Source organism: Argiope bruennichi, chromosome 5 (assembly GCF_947563725.1).
Source record: "Argiope bruennichi chromosome 5, qqArgBrue1.1, whole genome shotgun sequence".
NCBI classification, from domain to species: domain Eukaryota; kingdom Metazoa; phylum Arthropoda; class Arachnida; order Araneae; family Araneidae; genus Argiope; species Argiope bruennichi.
Window position 1 is genome coordinate 69,750,830 of NC_079155.1, and position 21,547 is coordinate 69,772,376.

Genomic DNA, 21,547 nt, shown 5'->3' on the forward strand with positions numbered 1-21,547 from the left:
AAGATATAATATATATATATATATATATATATATGTGTGTAAATATTAAAAAGCAAAATTGAATGCATTTTGTTTTCCTTGTTTCAATAAAATGTATTTCATCAAAAGTGCTCAACATAATGTTAAAGCATTGAAATAATCGCCGAAAATAGCGATTATAATTTGGTAATTTAACCATGTCAATCGAACATTAGTGACCTACATCTTATCACAAGAAGTAATATATTACTTTAATGATGACGAATTATTTTAAATTGCATGTGAGCAATAATGATAGTTCATTATGAGTGGTTAACTATACTTGAAAGTATCAAAATTTATTGGCGCTGTTTTATCGTTCGAAACTTCGCTCCATTTACAGAATCGATTGATTCATTTCTTCTGTTTCATTCCTCGATATTCGAATTTGTTCGACTTAAATTTTTTATTATGCAAAAGAAAAGAAAATGCAAGCAATTGACAAATGACGATTAAAAATTCAATGCGTATATAATATTGAATTACGGTAACACATACACACATACAGATAGAAGATCTAGATATAGGTAGAAAGGGGGTTATATTTAAAAATAAATAATCCCCGATTTTTGCCTTGTTTAAGTTTACAAATTAAAAAATGCCTAAAGTTGATTTCTCTTAATCAAAACTAAAAACAAATAAATGATCGAAAATTATTAATCTTAGGTAAAGAAATATATTTTTCAACAAACAATTTTTTTAATTATTATTTTAATGTAATTATTTTATCTTACAATTCTATAAGTATATTAAAGAATATTTCATTATATTGATGGATATTTGAAATTAAATTTTTAATGAATTACTATTTTATATTTAGTAGCAAACAGATTCGGTGAAAATTTTCAGACAATCAATATTTATAGGGGTAAAGCAATATAAGTTTCTTAAATGTTTAACCACCAAATTGCATTAAACAAAAGTAATTTTTACATTTTAAGATGTAAACTAGATTTGAGCAATGTTTCTATATGATTCCTGAGGTTACTATGATATCAAATAAATATCTGAAAATCACATTGAAGAATTAAAAATTTCTTTTTATGTAGAGTTAAATTTGACAGCAAGATTTGAAAATGTCTGATGTGCTACAGAAGAAAGGAACATATTTAAATGATACTCAAAGAAAGCAGTTGTCTGTAGAATATTTATGGTAGATTGAAACTAGAGACTAAAAAATGTCCCAAAGGTTTTTGCGTAAAATAAATGCTGTTCTTCTTCAATCAATTTATACACTTTCCATTCCCAAGACATCATTCCATGTTAGTACAATAATTAATTATTTATTGAACTTTATTTCACACATGCGAATTTTATCATCTCTAATACGGAGTTCTTTTATAAGAAAGAATTAACTTTATTTATACATAAAAAAATTAAACAAAATGTAGAATAATTCTTTTCTGCTATATATGTTGAAATATAATACAAAGTACTCCTTTTCAATGCCTTTGAGATTTATCTTGTTTATTTATTTCACAAACCAGATTAAAATATATTGTATCAAACCAAAATTATTTCTTAAATAAAACCTCCAAACACATATCGTCTTGTTTTTTGGGATGTTTTAATTCAACTAAAAGAGAATTATGAATATTTTAGCAGTTAAAAGTAAATAATTTTTGAATTAAAAGTAAAAGAATGAAAGTATTAGCAGGCATATTTCCCCTCGAGAAATAACATATTTTCTTACAAGAAGAAAATTTAATAAAAGAATATTGAAATATTTATCTAGGAATAGTTATCTGAACATTATAACATTTTATCTGAACATTGTTATCATACAACTTTTATAATATGAGGAGATAATAATTGATTATATAAGGATTTACTTTAACTCGTTCTCCCAATTTCTAAAAGATGTAAATATGAAAAAAAAAAAATCTTACTTGTTTAATACAAGTAGTAATAGATTTGAAACTGAATATTTTTGACGAAATTTTAGGTTAAACACCGCAAAGAAACTTTAGTTATAGTCAAATTTAATAGTTAAACTTAGTAAGACTTTAAAAAAAAGATGTCACACGTTTCATATGCTATGAAGGAAGAAGATTAATCAGAAAATGGCGAAACAATGCTTATATTTGAAAAATATGTTTTTTTTTTTTTTTTTAAATTTTTCTTAGTATCATTTAATCAAATTTTGAAACATGTTGGCCTATGTGTCCATATCCTTTGCCTTGAAAAGAGCTTTTGTATGAGTGTTTCAAAAAAAATTTTTTTTGCTCCAATTATCGATAATTGCAATTAAATTGAAGTAATTTCTGTTCAAATAAACGCTTTATTTTTAATTGATTTATAAATGGATTAAAATAATTTATTGATTCTCATTAAAATCAAAGGCAATTCAACAACTTGTGTAATACTGTTCTTCAGAAAATAATTGACGTATGGTGAAATAAAGAATCTTTTATTTGAACTACCTGCAGTACATATGCAGGTTAGAAAAAATGTATAAACTCTTAAAATAATCAATGCGCTTAATCGAATTCTTTTATTCATGTATATAAGAAAAAAGCATTGGAACATTAGTAGTTTTTAAATAACATTAACATGGCATTAACAGTAGTAGTTAAAATGTTTTCAGATATTGAGAGATAATCAGACATATTAAGCTCTATATTTTTAAATCAGATGCCTTCGAAGTAATTTGCACTGATGCATTTTTATGATTTGATTTTGCTTTGCTCTAAACTATATGGTATATATAAATGCGTAGTATATAAACATATTTTTGCAAAATATGATTCTACAGATTTTATTTTTGTGCATTCTTTCAATAAATTTATATAATGTAATATAAAGATTCATTCAATGATTTTTTTATATAATTTTATATGTTTTTTTCCCTTTATTGAAGCTTAAATAATTATATCAAAATTATAATTAAACCAAGTAATCTAATTTGAACGAGTTTCCATCAGGTGAATTGTTAAAACTTACTTTAAAAAATTTATATTAAAGGGTATCATTACAAATATGTTTCGTATGATTTTTCATAGAATCTTTATTATTATAAGGGAATTTGTCTTTAAAATTGCTTTTTTCGAAAAATTACTCTTTTAAATATTTGGAAGGAAATACAAAAATGATACCCTGCTCTTTCTTTGGTTCAATTGATTTGAAGTAGTAACAAAATATGGAAGCATTTTCATTTATTTTAAGACACACTGACCATAAAATAATTTTTCCTATTATCAGGTCTCTGCAGTTAAATTTAATCAGTGGAATGAAACCAAATTTTGCGTATAGATTATGGAATTCATAGTCTAATCCAGTATAGAAAAAAATATCATATTTGCAGTTGGCTTAGCAAAATACTGCTCACAGGGAAGACCGGCAATACGAAAGTATAGCCTGGGATATTCTGCATATGAAATTTAGTTTCATTCATTTCATTAACTCTGGTTTCAATCAGTGAAATTTATCTGCTTAGTATATGCTACTCTGTATATCTAATTATCGTAATAAAAAAGAGACATTTAATTATATTTTCATAAAAAATAGCTATAGGTATTATTAAGGCGGTGCAGTTGGTGTTACTATCCAGGTTCATTCTTGGAATTTTTCTAGGGAATTCTATTTTTCTGGATCCATTTTAGAAATTTTCATTCTAGTCATTTTCAGTTCCTCAACAGAATGAGATATAGTAAAAAAAAAAAAAAAAAACTAAATCTACGGATAAATCTCAAGAATCGGATTTAAAATTTACTTCTATTCTTTTAGTCACTAATGCATTCTATACTGAAAAACTAAACAAAAAAAAAGGAACAAAAACTGCATGCTTTTGCATAGAATGCTCCAAAAAGTTCTTAAAACAACTTGGCACTTCTGTGTTACTAATGGAAATATTTCAGGAATAAAATGCTTTTCTCCAAACTAATGCTACATACTTCTGAGAGAAATTCTGGTCTGCATTTTGGAAGTTCTTTCAAAGATTAACAACTTCGAGATATCGCAATCATAAAAGCATTTGTTGTCATTTTTTTTTTGTCTTTTCTTCTAGTTTTCACAGGGAATACATATTCATTTCAGGCTCAAGTTCACTGGAAATGCCTTTTGGTGTCATGCATAATGCGAATTCAGTTTCTTCGTAGATGAGTTACAACGTGCCTTCTTTAATACTCAAAACACGTTTTTTATTATTTATTTTATTGAAGGTATAGACGTTATCTTTCTTATGCTTGCACTAATACCAGAATCAGAAAAAAAAATCACGGAAAGAAATCAGTCACAGACGTAAAAAAAATAATTGAAAAGAAAATATTACTGATGTCTGAGCGTCTCAGAAATCAATACTGTGTAAGAAAGGAAATAAAGCACAGTAAATGATCAATATTATATGACTGATTCTGTTTTCGACTATAATGAAATCTCGACTTAAAAAGAGTTAATAATGTATTTAGTTAACAATATACTAAGGATTTAATTTTATTTGACGGATTCCTATAGGAAGACTTTCTATTACAATGGTTCACATGACAAGACTTCGGGAAAATTTCTTCTGTTCCTTATCGATGATGGTCCCAAAAAGAACTCAAAAACTACCCTCCATATATGTATATATATATATGTGTATGTGTGTGTGTGTGTGTGTGAGAGAGAGAGAGAGAGAGAGAGTCTGTGTGTCTTACATATAATTTGTATAACATTGTATTAGATTATAAGAACATATTTTTCCCCTTTTTCTTAGTTTATAGTACTCGCCTCAGTATATCTAAATTTTTAGGATAATAGTTTACTTAATTAAAATTAGAATTATGCTGATTAAATAACAATTAAGAACTCCCTCAAACAACGAAATATTTCTATTGACCTAATCACATTTTCAGAACTGTTAATAAAAAAAAATTATCAAAATCATTATTGATATGAAACGAAATCGTCAAATAAGGAATCGCTATCAATCATATTATGTTCTGTTGATTATTACGCCTTTCCTTTCTTATTCTAGCAAATTATTTTTCACATGTATGGAATTGTTTTTACGTATGCGAACAAACATTTTCAAAATTTTCAAACTTCCAAAAGATAAAATCAACTTTAAAAGTTTTATTTTATTGATTTTATAATGAAATGATTTTATTCAGATTTCTTTATATATAGAAAGATATCAAGATATAACTAAATACCAAGATATTTGTTTAAATACTGAAATATACCAAGAAAAGTAGTTCAGAACAAATATCACAAATTTTATCTCTATAAACTATTATTTCATTATCTTTTATTGTTACTTTTTAAAAGCATTTACTTCATTGTATTTTCTATAATTAAGAAAATTCTTAGTTACTGTAAAACACAAATCGCTTTTTTTTCATTGTTATTCCTATAATTATATCTATTGTTTAATGTTTCCCGTTTTAATTACTAGTTGCCTTCTTTCATTGAAATTTCTATAATTATAAAGTATTTGTAAAATATTTATCTGATATGAATTTAATTATTTTCATTTTTTAAAATTTCAAAACATAATTGTTTCTGATAAAAATAATCAATAAATAACAGATAGAATTAAAATTCTTGTTTGGAAAAAGATATATATTCCTTTAAGTGAACTTTAATCGTCATGAGAAACACATTGAGTTTCTGAAATATATATTTTACCAAAGTTATTGAAAATAATAGAACCCAACTATAAGTGTATCCTCTATTAACTCGTCATATGCAGAAACTTTTCATTTTAAAGCTCTCAAAGTTTTCTCTTTTCTTTATATAGCTGTATTTTTTTAGACTTCGCCATTTTAAAACTTTTTTTCTATTAACAAATGTCAAACTGAATCGTGTAACTATGGTGAAAGAAAGTCTATCAAACTTTAAATAAAGGGAATGATAAAAGTTTTAATAAATGAAGCATTTTTTTTAAATGCTGCAGATTTATTATCTCAGTATTTTAAGTAAATATTAATTTCTATTAATATTTAAATAATAGTAATATAAAATTAATATAATGAATTTAAACAAATATTTATTTCTATTATATTATTAATTATTTAGAGAAAATATTGACTATGATAAAGTATAATAAGAAGTGATAAGAAAGATGACATAATTAAATTATGGATCTTTTGAATAATAACTCTTTTATTCTTAAACTAGATTTTTTTATATTTTACTTATTAGCTGAAAAGCATTAAACATATTTTTATTTTTTTAAGAGAATAAAATAGTAAATATAAAAGACAAATTTATTTAAAAAAAAAAAACAGCAAATGCTTGTTTTTTCATACCATAACAAATTTGCACTTTATATTGTGAAATATCTTTGGCTTAAATTCATATTATGATAAAAGTATTCAAACCGTTTGATTGATAATAAAATACGAAGTATGATTTAAATAGTCAAAATTTCTGACCCATATAAAACTCAACAAATTCAAGTTTTCATTTCCTTAATAATTTCTTTGAAATAAATGTTTTTGATGATTTCCGACGGAATTTATGACTTACAAATTCCTTTAACTGCAATGTTAACGAAAAACTTGATTAATTGCATCTGAAAAATCTATTTAAGATATTTTATACTAGGAATTCAAAAAAATTAAAATATGTATCCTTCTCAAAACAAAACCTAAAATTTTAATACCAAAAACAAATGAAGCCTCAAATATAGAAATAGCAATAGACAAATCTAATACTTATATAGTTTTGTTCTGATTTTTTTATTTTACAAATTTCAATATTGCGTTAAATATTTGCAGAACTGTTCTAGTGAATGTAAAGAATTGATGAACTTCTGCATAACTACAAGAAAACGCGTTTCATGTCATTAGTAAGGTGAAATTATGAAAGCGTAAAATGAAAATATTATCACGGTAGAATTTTCGGTATAAAATTTTAGCATTTTTCCCCATTCCACACGTGTTTCTTCTTCATTAAAATCTCGTATGTTGAAATCATTATTTTTATTAAGGTCCATAAAATAAGTGATTAGCAATGTTAAACGACTTAATTAAAATCAGCATTATAAATATTATTGACGTTGCAAATCAATGATTGTATATAATCTATTTTTTATATTATACAATCATATTTTATGTTAGCATAATTACATATTAATAAACATCTATCCGAATCTTATTCTTATAAACGAAACTCCACAAGTAAAATGTTTTAAACAAAAATATATAGTAATTCGTAATATTTTTTTAAAAAATTTAATTCATTGGTGAATATTTAAACAAAGAATAATTTATTGACATTTAGTATTATTTATTTATCTGAATTGCCAGATCTTGCTACAATAAAATGGAATTATTCTGATTTAGAACATTTTTGATAACTCAATTGGTTCTAACTTTTGAAACAGTTATCTTCCGTTCCTCAATCTTTTTGAAATCACTATTTTAAAGTTTATTCCATTTCCATTCATCTGTTCAAAAAATTTTTGATTTATGTTGTTTCGCCCTACTTACAAAATAAGCATGATTATTTTTAAAGATTTTTTTAGTATAAAATGCATATTCATTTCTGTCTAACTTATATTAAAAAAAAAAGAAAATTCTCAAGAGGAGCAAAAAACAAGAATGAAAAAACAAAGATATATTGTTACTGAAACATTCTACGCACGACATTCTGCCTGAAGTTGAAAATCAGTAATGGAATATAGCATTGTATTTTGCATCCAAAAACTAATACATGTGTTCTTTCTTTAGAAATAGCGTAGGTATATGCTTTCACATTCAATCATTCTATTCAAAAATACCTATTATCGTGTGGGTTTTTTTTCCGTTATGATATAATCTTTTTTAAAGATTTAAGGATTTTCCCCTTTTATTTTAAAGACTAATTTAACATTTTGTATTCCTATTCTTGGCAAAGATTGTGATTCATATATTTGTTAGCAGAACAGAATGCTTTACTTCCATAAAGTAAAAAAAAAGTTAAAATTTAAGATATTGAATTCCCTGTTTAACAACTACGTCGTTTGCTATCCTTTTCATATCTTGACAGGAAAATTAAAGATAAATGATATTACATAGGTATGAAATATTAGGTGAATCTATTTATATATCTAAGTATAGTTCAATTGACAGCAAACTTCGAATGATGAAACACTTAAGCAAATTTATTGTCCAGAAAAACATGTATTCATTTAGAACTCTCACATTATTGGCTGTTTTTTTTCTTACACTATTGAATCTTTTATACCACTACGATCAAAAAGGTTATTACCAGTACAATGTCTTGGTAAATATATTATTACTTAAAATCTAGAGAAGTTTATATCGTTTTTACACGGTGTCTTTTCTCATGAAAACATTATTTTTCTAACAATTAAAGATCCAGCATTATATAATGAAAATCGAAATCCAATTAAATACAAGAAAAAGGCATTATCATAAAAAACACAACATAATGCATAATTCTAAAAATAAATGTTAACATTAGCTTGTATTTATTGCGATATTCACCAAATACAACTGTCTAAATTGAAAAGAAACACAATGAAAAATATTGAAGAGCTCTTGAGCAATATTGAATTCATACCAAAACGGAGAAATTATACATTTACTTTATGCAAAATTTAACGAACTCTTTCTATTAACGCCATCTGTTTAACCAGATTTTTTCTCTCTCATCGAAGCAAATTACCCGAATATTTTATTTCTAAATGAAAAATGCTATTTTATTTCATGTTTTTAAAGCAGACATTTATAACTAGCGTGGATAAACAGTTTCGAGAGTTACGATAAAAATAGCAGAATCTCTAAACGAAGAAATCTTTTACGAATGGCATACATATTATTTTTCCAACTCTTACCTCCCTCCAATCCCAGGTGAATTCTTTTTCTCCTGGTTCAATTATTTTCCTTCAGTAAATTTCTTCCTTCTTAATTTGGAATTCTCATTTCGCCATTTTTTTTTCTATATCTGCTCAATTTCTGGTCTCATTCCAACTGATCAGTGTGGTTAGTGAAAATCCACAATAAATGGAGTAAAAAGCAGTGAAATAAAAGTTAAAAAGAAATATCTGAAAGGACGATATAGATAGAAGGAAAAAGAGAGAGATTTTCAGTTGTATGTATTTGCACGTATGAAAAAAAGAGAGTAGAAATAAAATAGTATGGAAAAAAAAGCTGCCACAATCTAGTTTGTTGGTGAAGCTGCATTTTTTTTTTTTTTACTTTATTTCACTTTAGCTTATTTCATTAAAGGGTATTTTTTCGTTCCTTAAGAATTTTTTCGACACATTTTTTTTCATTTATTTTTCCAATTCTCAACTTTGAGTCACGTACTACTGTAACTCAGCAAAGGATTTCGTTTTCTGCAGCATTTCATTCAGATAAAAAGAACTTTTATTAACTGTAAATAATGAATTAACGTCTTTTTTGTGTGGAATCGAACATACTGATAGGATAAGAAATACCTTACATTCAGCCATATTCCATTTCTTATCTAGAAAAGTATAATTGATTATTATTTCGGTTTATTTGGGGGCTTTAAATAAAATTGTTTATACTCTATATTTACAAACATTTTATTTCAAATCTTGATTTTTCTTTTAGATATTAAATGATTTTTCATTAGAGATTAAGCATTTTTTAACTTAAAAGTGTCTAAGTATTTTATAGCATTGAACTTTTTCTTTTAATATTTACTTTGGAAGAAAATGTATTCTTCTAATTTGCATAATATTACTTTTAATTCAATTTTTCGTGCAAAATTATTTTTCTTGAAATCTCATTTGATGTTCATATAATTTGTTTTATTGTATCATCTGTAACTGTTATAAATAATTATGACTTGTAAATTCTGATTGACGTTAGGAGAAATTATCACAATGATACTTCAGGAGACAAGCAGTGTTCAAAATTTCCTCCCCTCCCATATTAACATCATTATTACCATGATCACATTTTTATCAAACATGTTCAAATACAAACTATCATATTTGTTTTATCGAGATTAAAACTCATATTCTTTAGTCTCAAATTTGGTATTTACATTTATGAGGTAAAATCACTACTTTAACATCAACAAAAGTTTGGTGTAGCTTATTAAAAATAAGGCATTTAAAAAAGACTAGTGGTTAAATAGTTAAACGAGTAAAAATGGGCTCTTTTATTTTCTAATTAAGGAATAATTAATTAATTTTGAAAAGTTGAGTGGTTTTTTTTCTCATTTCTTATGTGAAAAATGCGTTGAATTCGGTACAGTTACTTGGGAAATTATGGGAATATGTACATATACAACCACAATGCCATTTAGTGGTATTACGATAAAAATAAAGTCGACTTAATTACTCATAAACATTATTTTTTGAAATGTATTTTATAAATAATTCTGTCTATAGATATGAAAGCAATTATTTCTTATTTGGAAAGTTTAAGGAGCATGAGTACCATTTGCAACTAAGTTTTGGGTTTTTTAGGTTGTACAAACACATGTCCTTAAACTGCTAAGAAAGAACTTTATTGTTACTGAAAAAAGTTTTCGAACATTCTTTCATTTAATTCAGATTATTTAAATACATACCTGTATAAATATATTACTCGGTATATAGCATATCAGTATATTATGTCTATTTTATAGGAATTGATTTTGAAATAATAATAAATTTCAGTTTGGGTAATAAATAAAAATTTCACTTTCTACACATATATCATTTGGTTGTAAGATGTGGTATGGATGAAAAAAAAACAATAATCGAAAATGAAAGAAATGCTTCATTAATATATTATACTGTTTTTCTAATATAACAAAAATTTAATTTATTCTAGGGCAATTAAATAAATTTATAAATAGAAATAAAATACATTCAACATTCCAAAATATGTTCTATATTCTTATAACAAGTACAATAACTTAAATGAGTATTAAATAGAGATGAATCCATCACTAGAATATTGATTTTAAATTTTATGCGTAGTGTCCAAAGAAGAAAAAGCTGAAGGAAAATACAAGGGTCCATAAGCAAAAAAATTAAGGAAAATGATTGAATAGTTCAAATAAAGGACTGATTATCTCTAGTATCAGAAATAAAATTATATGTATACATTATTAATAATAATTAATTATAATAAATAATTTTTCAGACCATAATTCAAAGGATTATTAATTAATATGAATTTAGACATAATTGTATTATTTTATATTTAAATTGAATTGTATTAATTGTCATTGAGTAACGCATCTAGAAGGTTACAATTAAATAAAATAACACAGATGTATATTAACACAAATAAACTTCAAAAAACGAGTTACTTTAAATTTGTTTAATGTCTTATAAATCTAGAATAAAAAAAAATAATTCGACGACATTTGTAGGCTATTTGAATCTCTTTTAACTATTCTGCTTTTTCTATGAAAAACCAAATAATTAATGATTTTTCTGTTAAGGTTTTAAAACAACAAAACTGCATGCACTTCCAAAGAAAATAAATGATGCTTTTAGTACTATACCCCCCTCCCCCTCTCATGGACGAAATTACTTTTATTGATGAGTAAACTGGTTATTTTTAAGTTTCTGATTTAATAGTTATTTCTGTGCCTTCATCCCTTCGACAGCTGCTTGCATCGAACACTATTTTTCCCTCCTAATCTGCAACAAAAGAAACAATAAAATTTAAGTGCTGTAATATAACTGAATTCTTGAACCGTCACTCCTTGGCATTTAGAACTTCTTTCAAGTAAAATACTTAGCATATAAACAGTACTAAGAACTTTCACCTACTAGTGTTTTGTTTCCGTGTTTAGTTGTTTTTCGTGCTGAGGCCAAGTTTTTCCAAAGATAATGAGAGTGTTTTAGTAGAGTTTTTAGCTCACACTAGCAATTTTTTATTTGCCCGCCCTCCAGTATTGAAAGAAGGTTAGAGTTTCCTAAAGAAATGAAGTCAAAAAGACTAAAAGAAAGAACGAAAAGCGAGAGAGTCGACTTTTCCCGAAACCAAGAGGTAAATAGAGTAAATGTTTCCCAAAATAGAATTCTGCCGATAAAATGCAACGGTTGGAGATGTTGCCGAAATGCAGAAAATATGTTCCGGTTTTGTTAATGGAAGGTGGAAAGATATAAATCGAAAAAGAGAATATCGAGCATGTATCTAAGAAAAAGAGGAAATTAGGTTTTCTTTTTATTTAACATTACAGAGTTAGTTTTAAATTATGTGATCTCCTCTTATGAATGAGGATATATTTAATTATTCATCTTATGCAATTGCTTTAGATGTTTTTGAAACAGCGTTTGAAAATTCATTTTAATAACTAGAAAATAGAAAAGCAATATAAATATATTTCCCCATTTAGTATTCTGTAATATGCATTTTTTTAAAAGAAAGATAATGCATCCTATAATGTCAGTAGCTTCTTTTAACAAATTCAATCCTTTTATTATGATTACCTTTAATAATTGATGTCACGAACAAAATTGATCTGTAATCGAATATGTAAGCATTTAAAGATTTTTAGAATTTTATATTTAAAATCAAATGTTGCTTTATTCGTGCGGAATTGTATGCATAGTGCTTTTATATGAAATGAAAGTTGTGTATTTGTTAGTTAGTTAATTTGTGGATTTGATAATTAGGTCTTAATTAGTAGCATAAATATGAATAACTATTATATTTCTATTATAATTGAATTTCAAAATATTAATCTCTGAAATGTCCCCATAAAAAATATTTATTATTTTATGTAGATGAAAATCCTAATTATCATGTTGTAATAATAATTTAATGAAAGCTATTTTAGTGAATCGGAAGAGATGTTATCATTTTTTGAATGAAACATTTTCTAAAATTTAAAAAAAAGATATTTTGCAAAATAGTTTTCTGATAGGATATTATGATTATGAAATATCCAGTACAAGGAATTATTTATTACCACAAATGATGGTCAAATACGTTATCTCTATATTCATTTTATATTTCAACTAATTTGTTGCCATTGAACTTAATGAAAACCATGATATTAATCTATAGACCTACTCTTAATATATTTTTAAGAATTTAGTTAAAATGTGCATAGTGATTGCTTCAGCACTGAAGAAAAAAAGGACTTTTCTGCTTATATCATATAATTTAATTTTGAGATTAAAAATAATTTTATATATAATATTTCTTGTATAAATTAAAGTAAATTATTGATTCCCTTATGTCTTCTTCGTAAACCTTTATTCTTATTAAAAAAAATCTGAAATTTTAATTTTGTAGTGGCGAATCAAAATTTATTTGTAGTTCAGCACCTTTAACAATTGAATATAAAACTGAAATGTCAGTATCTGCAATAATATTATTGATCAAGTTTCATACAAATATTATTTTTTAAATAATTTTCCATCGAATACTTTAGCCTCACATATTTCTTTGTATAATTCATATAATTAACTCACACAATTCTTTTTTATAAATATCTGAAATTATTGAATAAAATCAAGAATGTCAATTCACTTTTTTCAAATGAATTCAGTTAAAATTTAATAAGTTTAATTAAATTCAAAGTAATAGTAAAATGAATCTTATTAAATACAGTTTAAATTTAATAAGACAACGACAAATGAAATTAATTTACTTAAGACATTCAACAAAATAAAATAAACATAGATTAGTAGGAATTCTAAAAAAATTATTAATGAACAAAATTTAAGAAATTTAATTCATTCTGCATGATAGAGAGATCAGTAAAGTGTAGACGGCCATAATGACACCGGTAAGCTTCGCAGCATCGACAGGATTAGAATGGTCGACTCTTGTCTAATCAATTATCCAGAAACAAGACTGGTCAATTGTTTGGATTCAGCATCTTCTTAAGAAATGCCCTACCCCTCCACGATTCAGGTGACACATTACCATGCCAGTTCAAAAAAGTCAGCAAACTCTTATACTGAAATATGATTAATACATATCTTCAAAAGTAATTGAAAAATGGTTGGAATCAGTAGTAATCAGGACTGAAGGATACTACGGCAATTACATTCCCAAAGAAATTATACAATGAAGTAAAATTTTTGAGATTTTACTTCAAAATTGTGGATGATTAGAAGAAGCGACTATTGATTTCATATTTAAATGCCATAAGCTATCATTTGAAACATTTATTGACATAATCGGATCAGAGATTGAGGCTAGAGGTCTTTTTTTGTTGCCTTTGCTTATTATTTTATATGGATTACTTAATAAAGATGGATAAGAAGATGAAATTACGATACTTTACGAAGAAAGATATATTACAATATGAATGTTCTAAACCTCTTTTTCATTTATTGCAACATACAATTTAAATATTTCTATTGATATAATATTACCAAATGTAGTGTGAATATATTACAGCATTTAAATTAATTGCATAAATGTTATTCTTAGATATACCAATTATGTACGTTATGCACAGGTATATTCTGAACATTTTTAATCTCTAATAATTTTTATATTATTTTTTTTATTTCATAGATATTAAATAATGAAGCAATCGAAAAAATTCATATTCTATTATATTTAAACCAGGCAAACTATTCTCTGAACCATACAATAGAATGATCACGAGAAATTTCTGATCAGAATATAATGCGATATCTTACGTAATAAATAAATACTTTCCTACGCTTTTGTTAATATTAAATCCTTTTAATGAAGCTATTTAAAACTTTTTTTAAATGTAATATTTTTTGCGGAATTACTGCAAATTAGCCTTAAAATATTAAAATATCTGAATATAGCATGCTGCGTTACATTTCAAGATATGTGAATTCACTAATGTGAAAATAAAGTGCTAGGGAAATTGATAAGCTTGTGGAATAGGAATAATTGCTATTAAGATGCTTGAGAAAGATAAGCAGAAAAATATTTGCGAGATAACAGCCCCGCTCTAGAGTAATGAGCAATATGTATTCAATGATGGCAACATTATCGTCGTATAAAGTATTAAAAATTTTAATCGATCACATATGTGGGTTCCAAAAAAAGGTGCAATCTAATTAGGATTTGAATTACCAATTGCAATGGAAAGCGTTTCCGTCCCAATTGCCGACGTGGCAAAATCAATGGTTATTAGACTCAAGGAAAAAAAATAGAATGCCTCAAGCAGAGTAAAATGAAATGGAATTAGAGATAAGTCTTTTTATAGGAAGAATAATGTTTAAAAGTGTCCAGAGGATTTAAATTCGAGAAAGACGCATGGCTTTTAAGCTTTTGGGAGTAATAACATCTTTCTGTTATCTGTTTTATAGTTTTACACTTTGAAGTTACTTCAGATTATAACTATAAACTTGTAATTTCAGTTTTGAAAAAAAAAATCAACTATTACAATCAATAATTTGTTCAAGAAAGAGCTATCAACAATAATTGTTTTCTTCTACATGTTCTGAATGATAGTAAAGAAAGGATAAAATAAAATAAATCTTTTTTTAAAAAGAAACATAATTTTATAAGTAGAATAAATAATCAGGATATTTTTTTAAAAAATTATAAATATTTCTTAGTTTCTAATTATTAGATGCATTATTTTTAAACTTCACTATAAATTTATGCCGTTAAGATGGAAACAAACTTTAAATTGAATAATGAATAGTTGATAATCTATACTTATAATAAAGCTCAATGTGTGTGCGTGTGTGTGTGTGTGTGTGTGTGTGTGTGTGTGTGTGTGTGTGTGTGTGTTGGCGCTCTACAGGCCAGACCGTTGACATACAGCTACCAAATTTGGTACATGTATACCTTGGAGGTTGGGAATGTGCACCTGGGGTTTCTTTTTTCGAATTTTTAATTAGAATTTTAATTATTAATTAAAAACTAACTTTCCCGCCAAAAAAAACTTCCATTTTCCCCACCGCCAACTTTTCCGCCAAAAAAATCTGCCATTATCCCCAGCGCCAAACGAGAAAGGCTTCAGTTTTTTTTTTCCCCAACAGTAATGAGGCTAGGGTTAAAATTTTTCGGCGGATTATTTCAATCGGTTCTGTTTATTTTCTTAATGTTTTATGCATTTAAAATTAAACATTGTTAATGAATCAATCTTTCAGATTCATTCTGAAGTACTTTTGAATTAAAATAAAACAGAATAAAGGAAATTAAAAATTTCTAATCCGCATAGCGTTACCCCAACTGGCGTAGAAAAAATCACGTATTTGTGTTACGTAACCGGCGAAGAAAATTCACGCATGCGCATTCTGTTCTGATGGTTGCCATGACAACGTTATCAATGGACGATTTAAATTATTTTTGGGTTAGTTGCATGCTTTTGTAAGTAAATTGTATTTATGTTAGTTATATATTTTTTGTATATGCTTATAGTTTTAAGTACATCGTTTTTTAAGTAGTTTTTTTTACAACCTGTTTTCAACCGTTTATTTTAAACGATTCGTTTTATTTTCTTAGTGTTTGATGCATTTAAATTTAAACATTGTTAATTAATCGATCTGCTCATAATGAATCTAAGAAAATTTTGTTGACCAACTCTTGAGATATTACATAAATTTAAAAAGATATTCTTTAGTGTCCATAAAGTTTAAACGCTGAGTGACTCTATTTTCAGTAATCAGATTATAAAAAAAATGCTTTGTTTCAGTAAAAAATATTATTATATTAATTGAAGATAAATTCTTTCCACTTTAATTTAAAGCATAAATTCTACGGGTGCTAACAGAAAATGAGAGAGATACATATTACGTTATGACTGAAGGCCTTTGTAATATTATGAATGAATTATATGATAATCAAAATTTGAAGTTTTAAAATATTTTGATGAAGAAGCTATTAAAGTAGAAATTGCATAAAATATTTAATTATTAAAATTTTAACGAACATTAAGATTGGCGAACCGGCTGGTCGCCAAAGGCGGCTAGTTAAGTAATAAATCTATTATCAAGGAGAAGACGCAAGATCAAAACCTTTTAAACTTCCAGTTTACAAGGAAATGAGAAAAAAATTGATTATAAATTACAAGCATGAAAGAAATTTTATATAAGGGAAGTGTTTAGTAATGTTTTTAATATATAAAAGAACAAAAATATAATATTTTAATATCATATAAAAATAATAATTAACGTAAAAAATATATCTCACAATGAAAACATTTTTAAACATATATCGTCCAGAATATCATGCAGAAATCTCCCATTCATTTTGATCATTAAATTTCTCCTAACAATAAAAGAATATCTATACTTTATGATATTGAAATCTTCCATCGAATAAATTAACTATATAAAATTTAACTAACTGGTTTTTGTTATTGATTTTATATGCAGGAATTGTTATAAAAGTGTGGATACAAATTTCAGTAGTATGAGAGAAAAATAGATTTACTATTCATTTTAAAATGATACATTTTAAAATATTAAATACGTTTAAAAATATTTATTGATTTATATGTAATATTATATTATAATATCACCATATGATAAACCACTATCAAGTGTTTAACTGCATTCTATGTTTTGGAATCAGCAGTGTAAAATCTTTTAGAAAATACAGGAGACGATGGTTATCAGAAATGGTAGTAGTAGAAGATATGAGATTGATGAATTTCAACTTCAACTTAATGGATTTTTTACCAGTCTCATATACTTGAGTGATTTTAAAGTATTTATTAAAAAAATTATATTCATACGTTTTACAGCTATACCATCCTGAAAAAGAGACAGTTTCAGTTTATGAGTATGTAATTATTCTGTAAACATTAATACATTATTGTAAAGCTTTAAAAAACTATGTCCATTAATATGAAACTTTAAAATTATTAAATGATGATAATGAAGTGAATTTCATGGTTTTCACTCTCATTTGTTAAGCCTTTAAAAAAATAAGAGATTTATTTACTATTCATAAAAATGAAGTCGTTTTCGTCATAAAACAACGGAAGGATTGTTATTTTGACTTTTTAACACACTCATAAATAATAAAATCTAATTTTAACCTTGTTCTGTAAATTATATTTACTTTAATGCAGCTTAGTATAACAGAAAACTTATAGTTTATATACAATATAATTTTGTAAAAAATAAATCTGCTGTATTATGCAACAAGTTATGCTTGAGAATTAAACTGCCTCCACAAGTAAAGCATAACTTAGGCTTCGCTGTTATTCAGAAACCTTAGAGTTAAGGAAGCAACCACTCTAATTTAACTCGACATCCAATTTCCAGGAATGCTATCTCGCGATATTACCATTGCTATGCTCCGACACAATAGATCTGCGAGTTCAGATTGGGCGAGATCCTGAATTATTGCGTAGTTCAGAATGTGCATTGCTTGGTTTCCGTACAATTCCTGATAGTAGACGTTATTCCTCCACTGAAGATTCAGAGATGTCATGCGAGATTCAACGAATCCATCATTTAAATAAATGTTTTTAAATGGGAAACATTGGTTATGTTTCTGAAAAACGTTAATTTTGTATTTCTTGGGACTTTTTTTATAACTCATAACAATTTTGAAAAAGATTATTTGATTACAAGTGCAATGAATCTTAATTAGTTTAGTTATTCGAATTACAATTTCTTTTAATTTTTCTAATATAATGTTAATTAAAAATACTCTAATTCTGAAATAATGAATTTTTTTCTGGTTTCTTTTTAGTTTATCGAAATAAATCGTTTTATATAGTCATATTTTAAGAATGAGCTTTCCAAACATTTCTGTTTAATATGGAAATGCCTTTTCTAGCATGTGTTTCGAATGAAAAGTATGTAATAAATGGAATAAAATATAGAAAAATGCTTGAAGATTCAATTATATGAAAATGTTATGAAATCCTTTTTCATTTGATTAAGATATAGCACAAATTCAATCAAAAATTTGAATTTTAAGGTACTTTAATTTTTATTGAATTTAAATCCATTATTCTTCAAAAAAAAAAAAAACTCTAATTTGCCCTTACAATGATTCGTCCTTTTACAGGCGTGAATAGTTTTAAAATTATAGTTCGATTTTTTCAATTCAAATAATACTTATTTAAATTCAAAAAATACGTTAATTCGAATTCAAAATAGATTAATTTGTATGCATTTAACTTGTATCAGAATTATGAGCGTCTAGAAACTTATACATGTTACACCTAAGTATAGATGAATTGACTTAACTTGAACATGCATTTTAATTTTCCAATTCTATTTAAGAATGCATTATGTACGCCAATCTGGAAAACGTTGGCTTAAAACTAAGAGCCATTTAACATTAATTAAAGTCATATGCTAAATTAACATAGCATAAAATTAATATAACAAATTCTTAACATATATGTTTAAATTTAGACCAAAAAATACCTAAACTTATAGTTCCAATGCGTAACTTCTCCATTTTTTTTTTCTTTTAGATAAATACCAACTTGATTAAATTTATATTTACTAATATTTCTTTTTTTTTCCTTATCAGGATCATTACTTATCAGGATCCTTATTTTCTTTACTGTAAAAATATTGAAATTAAGATGGCTTCGTGAGCTATTTAACTTACATTAACAAGCAAAACTGAATTTTTATTTCTTAATTTGAAAATACATTTCAATAAATTTTGGATCATTATCAGCATGAATCACTTTCTTACAAATATGAAAAATATCTTTATTGTGAATGTTTAAAACTGAATTTATGTTACGCAACCTTATATTTAGGTATTAGATTATGTAATTAACGAGGGTAATCTGAGAAATCCGAATTTAATTGTTCTTGCATGTGCCATTTTTTTAAGATTTTTTTTTTTTTTTTTACTTTTGAAGCTTAATGTTTTTTTAAAATAGTTTTAAATGCTAAATAACTTCAAATCAAATAATATTTTTTAAAATTAAATTTAACCTTATGCAAATTTCTATGGGTAGGAGAAAGAAATACTTAAAAGTATATAATCTCTCAAATGGAATATGTTTACGAAAAAGTATTTCGATATTTGTATGCTTATTTTAAGATGAAAACATAAAATCAATCTTATGTTATAAATTTGAGATAGTTATAACACAAAAAATTAAAATAAACTAGATTTACTTCAAGCTTTTAGATCTTATTTCATTATGATTTTTATTATATAACATAACTCTAATTTCATTGTAATTTGAAGTAGTTTGTATTTGATTAAAGAAAGCCCAAACAGTAATCATAATGTTTTTTAATCTAACTTTTACCATATATATTTTTTTCATATATAAGTGCTTGATTTTAGATTATAAGGGATGACTATTAATATTATGACTATGGATATTAATATGACTATGACTTATTATATAAAAAGATTTCCTTCCTATACTGTAGAAATTATATTTCTTATTACTAGTTAATTTATTAAATTCATGACAATTTCACGAGAATTTGAATTGTTCATCAAGGGTTTAAAACAACTATCACATCACATACTTCTACTGTAAAAAATTCAACTTCTTTCTTAAAGTACAATTAAACTTTCTCATCAATATTATCTTAACAGTCAATAATAAAAGGAATTTGCGTAAAGATTTAGGAGCCTTAAGTGGTAGCTAAAATATAAATTATTTTTAGAGGTAGTAAGTTCTATATTTCATACATATATGAGAAGCTATGGCTATGAATTTATCATTTATTTTATAAAAATTCATATCAAAGTCTTATTCTGTCTTAAAATCCGAGATTCTTAATTACTTACAACGTTTAAGCAAAACTGAGCTGAATTAATGCACCACAAGATAAAATATCAGCAAAACATCTATATTGCAATAAAGAATGAATATGACTTAAAATATTCTGCTCACATCACAGACAGAGAAATACATGAACGCCTATATTCAATTCTACAGGAATGAAGTCACTTCCAATGACTATTGGATGGATCTAACGAGATCGTGCCACGAGTGAGTGAAAAGATGTTTACTTCAGCTGCACATCGTGAACTGCAGGAAGCTTCAATTGATCTTTAGAAACGCTGTTATCAGATGGAAATGAAATCGTATGAATTCTAGGTAGAGCCATGGATTATAATCGAGCGTAACATAATCAAGTATACATTTCTAGCTTTCGGTTATCGGCGTTCATTTACCACGGCGTTTGATATTATGCTTTGGTATGCGTATCTTTTGAAGTGTATATTTGAGCAATTCTGATGAATACGTTGGATACACACACATTTCTGTGGTAGTTACGAGTTTGATGTTCACGAGTAGATCCAGTACCAAAGTTTTAATAAAATCAATGTATTTTACTAAAGAAATTGCGTATTACTTCCAAATTATAGTTTATTTTAATGGGACGGTACAATTTTTAGACGTTATATATAATTTTAATGGTACACGAGCTCGACAAATTCCCACATCCGAGTGAAAGGATAAAATCTGTCAATCTAAACTAATTATTTTAAAATATACTTATTTTCTCCTTGCCTAAATCGACAAGTGTAAAGAAATCCCTATCGGAATCTCATACTATATAATTATTCGGGATAAATATTTAGGTGTCTTTAGCTCTTGTTCCGCGCTGTGGATTGACGTATTTCGTCGTTTCTTGTCTGTACATAGATTATGCCTCCCGGGATGGAATAAAAGCAAGTTAAAATAAATTCAAAGTATCTCCTATCTCCTCGGCATCGAAACTGCTTAAAAAATATATTGTGCTTAAAATATTTATTATAGTATAATA